We start from the raw sequence: 6,104 nt of genomic DNA on the forward strand, positions 1-6,104 counted from the left end.
ATCCAATAGTTTAGAAACGCAGAAAAACTGTTACAGGGACATGAACGTGTAAGGTATCACAAAGAATGGTGCATGCAAAAAAAAAAATGAAATTCATATTTTGCTTCTGTCATATGATTCATTTTTTTCTTCTTTAAGCTGTTTTTTGTTAAAATAAAGGAAACAAATTCCGATGTAAACCAGCTTGCACAAAATCTAGTTCACTAAGCATGATCTTAGTTTCAGACCGTGGAAAAATTGATCATTATACTGTTTAACGCTCGTGGAGTCAGGCAAAAAACATAGGCTTCTTTATTTTAAATTATACGTGTATGTAATGGAGAAATCTGAAGAGATATAAATAACTAGTGCCATAGTGCTCAGGTGAGCGATGTGGCCCCTGGGCCTCTTGTTTCTTCTGCAAGCTTTTTTTTTTTTTTTTTTTTTTTTTTTTTTTTGTTTAAATAAAGGAAACAAATTCCAATGTAAATCAGCTAGCACAAAATCTAGTTCACTAAGTATGATCTCTTAGCTTCGGACCGTGGAAAATTTTCAGGAATCACTGTCTAGTTAGTAGAGTATGCCGGGGCATCAACGATAGTTGGAAACGTGGGATAATTTGCATAACGGGCATCAACGATAGTTGGAAACGTTGGATAATTTGCATAACGGGCGAAGCCCGTTATGCATAAATTATCCCACGTTTCTAACTATCGTTGATGTCCCTGGCATACTCTACTAACTAGACAGTGATTCCTTATATTTCCATTTTCATTTCATTGTGAAATAAAATTGTAAATTTAGATTTTAAAAATGTAGACTCATAGATTTAAATTACACGAGGCCTCACATGTCAATTTCAATAGTCCCCGCCCACTGACGTCAAACACAAAGACAGCAGCACGAGAATTAGATGCATATTGGGCCTTCTTAGCTCCTGACCTTTCGCTTGGCGAAATTTGCATTCCGGTAAAATGATCAGGAAATCAACTCAACTAACTTTCAAAGAGTTATCACAGAGAAAACAAATAGAAATGGAAATATTTATCCTTACACTGCCAGACGCCCGTGGCGTCAGGCTATAAACATAGACTTCTTTATTTTAAATTATACGTGTATGTAATGGAGAAATCTGAAGAAGAGTTATAAATAACTAGTGCTGGTGACTAGAACACTGTAACCCCCTCCTCCAACCCAGGCCCAATATTATGGATTCTTCATTCTACACGCTTGTGTCACAGGTGGTGAAAAATCAAGTCTCAACCGGGACCTGAACCCAGGGCGTCTGGCGTACCGTGCCAGCGCTCTAACCACTGAGCTATAGATCGGGTCTCAATTTCTACAAAGAGGGGGAATATGTCACCGGGTTCACAGGTGCGTGAATGTCAGTCAATATATCGGGTCTCAATAGCTCAGTGGCTAGAGCGCTCGCACGGTACGCCAGAGGCCCTGGGTTCGAGTCCCGGTTGAGACTTGATTTTTCACCACCTGTGACACTTGTCATAAACAACTGAATATATACACACTCTTAATGTAACCATAGTTATTTTATTCTCTCTATCACATCTTTTACTATATTATTCTTTCACATTCATTTTAGATTATTAACATGAAATTAATTATCAGACTATATTTATGATTACAACAAAATGTAATTGTAATGTAATTACACATAATAGAATGAATATAGTCATTGTAACTGACTCCCGGGTATAATCTTTAACGTTGGTTATTAGTATGTACACACATGATTTTTTTTTATATACAACACATAACAAATAAAGTAATGTGTGACTTACCTGTTAGAGAATCCTCGTATATCACACGGTATATGTTTACTGTGTTGTTTTCTGAGCCTACCCACAGTAGGTGTGTGTAATTATCATAACTAAGGCCGCATGGTTCGTCTATCCCGTGCTCTGAAGTCTGTATCTGTGACAGAAATTTACCATTTTGATCTAATATCTGAACTGTGTGGGTGTTATTATTACACACCAGGATGTGTGACAGTTCGTCTGTACAGATTCCACGTGGAAATAGTCCTGATCCTGATGGAGGTCCTCTGTAGGAGAAACGATGTTTACCACGACCATCTGTCACCACTACACCACGGGACCAGTCAGACACAATAACATCTCCATTGCTGTTCTCTGTGATGTATCTAGGTTCTATATACAGTCCCCGCCCTGTGTTGTTGTCGTACTGTATGGTCTGTATGATTTCTCCTGTGGAGTTATACCGGAATAACTTGGCTTCTATATATATATCAGTATTAACCATCCCGACCAGCAGGTCTCCAGTGGAGGGAGAGCTGTAGATACACTCTGGTTTCCATGGTGCTGTGTTATACTTTATTAATTTAGTCTTTATCTTGTTATCTGTAGACAGTTTGTTGATGTTATAGTCACTGTCTATATAAATCAAAACACCGTCATTGTTCACGTTGTGTACTCCCCATATACTACTTATATCTGTCAGATGATGTAGTTTATCCCCTGCTGTGTTTGTCAGGATGAGATTGTTCTATAAATCACTGATCCAGAACCGGTTTGACGATACACGGGAAATGTGACGACCACCCCTAACACCTGTCACTCTGACAGATTTCTGTAACACAAATCTAGACATCATTTAGAGCAGACAGTTATTTTATCTTCATCCTGTGGTTTAACTCCATAAAAGAATTCAGTGTTGAATTCCTCAGTCAGGGAGATTTCTCTGTAAATTACAACATTGTACTAGAATTATCTATATCAATAACAAGTCTCTATTTCTTCTGTATAATGTATTTAGATCAGTAATTTGTTTCTCTTTACACTTAATAAAATGTATCTTTCTGATACATAAATGCCTCTCTTTTCAGATTTTGAATATTGAAACCTCAGTCCTATCTACTTGATTACATATAATGATAATAATAATAAAAATAATAATAATAATAATAATAATATGTTTATTTACCAATCAAGGCCCTAGGGCCCTCAGGGGGCATATACAATTATTTCATAATGATTACATATAAATATTAAATTATATTGTGATATGAAAGGATATAAATCATATCTATCATGAAGGTACAAATGAAAGTTGTACAATACCACAAGTAAGATACTTGTGAAAATGCAAGGTTTGCAACATTATCAAAATAGTTTGAAACTGGGTCAATATGATTTATAAAATTCATCAATAACAAAATCTTTTTTACACTGTACACTAAATCATATTTATAAAATACTTTAGCCCCGGTGTACAAATTATTAGGAATCTGTACCCACAAGTACAAGAAAACATGCATATCTGTAACTTATACTTAACATACAAGTGCTTAATTTTTACAGAGTTCTGTGCCCACTAGAACAAGAATGTATAGCCCCCCCCCCCCCCCCCCCACCAAGAACACATTTGTACCTTATACGTGATACTAAATCCTTACAGAATTATGTGAACCCCCCCTTCTCAAGAACGAAATTGTACCTGATGCGTGGTACTAAATCCTTACAGAATTATGTGAACCCCCCTCCCCAAAAAGGCAATTGTACCTGATACGTGGTATAAATCCTTACAGAATTATGTGACCCCCCCCCCTCCTCCATCAAAAACACAATGGTACCTTATACGTGGTGCTGATTCTTTACATTGTATGGAGACATTGGTTGGTGAAATGGAGATCTAATCATGATATAAAAAAAGAGCAGTATTAGAAAATCTTTGACATTATTAAATAAATAGACATTTTGATAGATAAATGTACTTATATGAACTTGACATATAATATATAGCTCTAGACGTTTATACATTTCACAGTTTTTAAAGTAAACTATCCCAAACCATTTTATATCATATCAATAAAACAAGAGGCCCATGGGCCATATCACTCACCTGAACACTTTGGCTCGAGAAAAACTGAAACCATTGAATGAGAAGGTGAAGGTTTATAATATAAAAATCTACAAACAAAACAAAGAACTAGGCACGCTTTTCTCAATACCCTGCTACATTTTACATTTACACCCATTTAATCAAATACTATTTGCAATTTGGCCAAAAAATCTTTGTTGAATGCAATTGCAGAGAGGAGTTTAAGGGTAATTTAATAATATTTTTAATACCAGTGTAAAATAATTAATTACTCTTAATTAACTCTTAAAATGAAGTGTTTTAGTTGTAAACCCCTTTGAAATTGTAAAAAAAAAAGAGAGAGAGACATTTGTCGTTTTTTTTTTTTTTTTTTTTGTCCTTAAACCTATGTTTGTGAAACAGCAAAAGCCTTGGTATGAAGTTGAAAAATAAGATTTTTTATTACCTGTAAAGAGGAATTTTTGTTTCACGGGGGAAAGGTGATTTAAAAATATTTTCAGTTTATATCGATTTCCATGGCGAAAAATCTTTAGAGTTATCTCCCTTTTTTCACAAAAAGTTATGATTTGTAAAAATCCATATAAATATCTATATGAAAATGAAAAATAGTTCAAATTTAACTTTTGAAAATTGACTTAGAGGTAGGCGGTAGAACAATATTATTTTCCGGTCAAGTGGTTCCTGGGAAAAAGATTTTTAAAAGATGCATTTAAATTTTTACTATTTCTACATTATTTCCACTTGAAAAAGAGTGTGGTCCTTTCAATTGAACAACCTTGAATCCCCTTCACCCATGAATGCTTTATAGCGAATTTAGTTAAAATTGGTTTAAGTGGTTCTTGAAAAGATATCGAAAAATAGGAAAATTTTAATACGACATATGACAGGCAGAATGGCGCAGTGGTAGAGCGTCTGCTCTAGAGTCGCGGAGTAGGGAGTTGATCCTAAAGTCGCGGGTTCGAATCCCACTGTGAGACGTGAAGACCGGTCCTTTGGATGAGACCGTTTAAGCCGAGGTCCCATGTCGCAGTAGATGCTGGCACGAAAAAGATCCTTCACTTCTCAATGGCCTCAAGTGCCAAGTATAGGTCAAAATCTGCAGTTCCTCACCGGCAAGTGGTGGCGTCTTCATATCAGTGAAAAATTCTCGAGAGGGATGTTAACAACAGACAAGCAAACGACAGACAGACGGAAGCCGAACGTCCACTTTAGCCTTTGGCTCAGGTAGCTAAATGTATATTCATTCAAATATATAATCTATTAATTCCTTAAGGAAATACATTAGTTAGAAAAAAAAGAATGGTTACATCCATTCGATATTGCTTTCTTAGAGTTTCTATGGTGATTCCATTGCTATAACAAACACTAGATCTGCTTTGACACTTTATATAAAGTAACAGAGAAATATTTACCACAGTGATTTCCCTTTGGCTATACACAGTGTACCCTAAAGTCTGTGTCACTGCCAGACATTCTGTAAGGAGAAAACAATGTCGCATTAAACAGGGCCGCCACTCCCCTCAAATTCGGACCGAATATCGGACACAATCCCAATGGCACAAAGTGCTAGATTTTCCCAATTTCGTACTTCAAAATTTCCCAAACACGTGTAAATAGTTGAAAGTGGTTTTGAAAACTATAGGATGCAATAAAGAAAAAAAAATAATGTTGTTGTGTAGTAGCCTGAGTTATCGTTCCCGTTATGCTCCAAATAGAAAAAATCGAAGCATTTTTTGAAAGCTTCATCATTTTTATTCAAATCCTATTATCGTGTTAAATGAATAAAAGAAAATTGATTAAACCTGTATAATGATGGTTTCTCTCTTTAGATAAAGTTCTATCCGCCACGTTCTAGAAGACCTGTCAACATAACAACTTCAATAACTTTTGCTTCGAAAATAGATACCTCCACAGAGTCACATATATAACTCTTTATTATTATCTTGATTATATTATGTAGATGTAAGTTTTAAAATCAATGAAGTCAATGTAGTATTTATCATTATATTATGTGGAGTCAATATATTATTGATCAATATAAAATGATATCACTCATTGTCTCCTCTTCTTTATCACGTTGTCTAAATGGCTCCTATTGTATTTACCTATAAGAGATAAAATGGTTGTTTTTTGATAAAAGAAGTATGGGAAAGATGTATAAAACATGCACTTCCATTATTAAAAAAATCAAACTGAACACACATATTTGTTATTCTTTTTATGTTCATGAAAAATTCTGCTCTGTTACATATTTGATAATATTCTCA

This window comes from Saccostrea echinata, unplaced genomic scaffold, assembly GCF_033153115.1.
Source record: "Saccostrea echinata isolate AGI-Se365-2 ecotype Australia unplaced genomic scaffold, CSIRO_AGI_Sech_v1 ptg000046l, whole genome shotgun sequence".
Classification (NCBI taxonomy): domain Eukaryota; kingdom Metazoa; phylum Mollusca; class Bivalvia; order Ostreida; family Ostreidae; genus Saccostrea; species Saccostrea echinata.